Source organism: Mandrillus leucophaeus, unplaced genomic scaffold (genome assembly GCF_000951045.1).
Source record: "Mandrillus leucophaeus isolate KB7577 unplaced genomic scaffold, Mleu.le_1.0 Scaffold281, whole genome shotgun sequence".
NCBI classification, from domain to species: domain Eukaryota; kingdom Metazoa; phylum Chordata; class Mammalia; order Primates; family Cercopithecidae; genus Mandrillus; species Mandrillus leucophaeus.
The window spans coordinates 1,268,097-1,269,127 of record NW_012102932.1 but is presented as its reverse complement, the minus strand read 5'-3'; positions in this window follow the sequence as shown (position 1 = coordinate 1,269,127).

Sequence of the window (1,031 nt, the reverse complement as noted above, 5' to 3'; positions counted from 1 at the left end):
TCAGCCTCCCCGGTTCAGGCAATTCTTGTGCCTCAGCCTCCCAGTAGCTAGGATTACTAGATCTTTAGAGATAAGATCATCTAAAGAGGGAATGGGGCGGGATTGGAAGGTAAGTGGTAGAGTTGGTTTTTTGTTTGCTTGTTTTGTTTTGTTTTTTAGATGGAGTCTGGCTTTGTCACCCAGGCTGGAGTGCAGTGGCGCGATCTCAGCTCACTGCAAGCTCTGCCTTCTGGGTTCACGCCATTCTGCTGCCTCAGCCTCCCGGTAGCTGGGACTACAGATGCCCGCCACCACGCCTGGCTAATTTTTTTTTAGTAGAGACGGCGTTTCACCGTGTTAGCCAGGATGGTCTTGATCTCCTGACCTCGTGATCCGCCCGCCTCGACCTCCCAAAGTGCTGGGATTACAGGCGTGAGCCACCGCACCCGGCCGGTAGGTGGTAGAGTTGTTTTTGTATGTTCTCTCAATTTACTGTCACTGAACATTTTTATTTGCAGCTGAAAAATTTTGCAGTTTTTAAGTCGTAGGGCTACACATGATATACCCCATGTACACAAAATGTGTTGGGTATGTCTCTCAGAGAAAAGTAGAGATTTAAAAAATTACTATGATGCCACTGAGAATTTACCCCACAAACTTGTGTAACAAATGTCTTATGGCTTTATATTTAATAATAAAACTTAATCTGATTCTGATCCCATCCCTTTACTGGTGGGAAATTAAATCTTAGTCACTATTTACTTTCTGACCTGTAAAAACTTGGGAGAATGCCCTAGTTTCTTAAGTGGAACAGAAGCCCATCTGGGGAAAGGCCCTATGTCTTCGGTTTGTATCAGAATATGCTGTTCAAAGCTGTGTAGTCCTCCAAGATTCCTGAGACATCTGTAGCGGGGGATTCTCTCGAATTCTTGAGCTTCTTTAGATAAAACTGAGATCCCGTTCCTTTTCCAGAGTATTGCAGGGAGCCCACAGAATCCACAGACCTTCCCTTCCCTTCCCTTCCATTCTTCCTCTCTCTCTCTTTTTTTTTT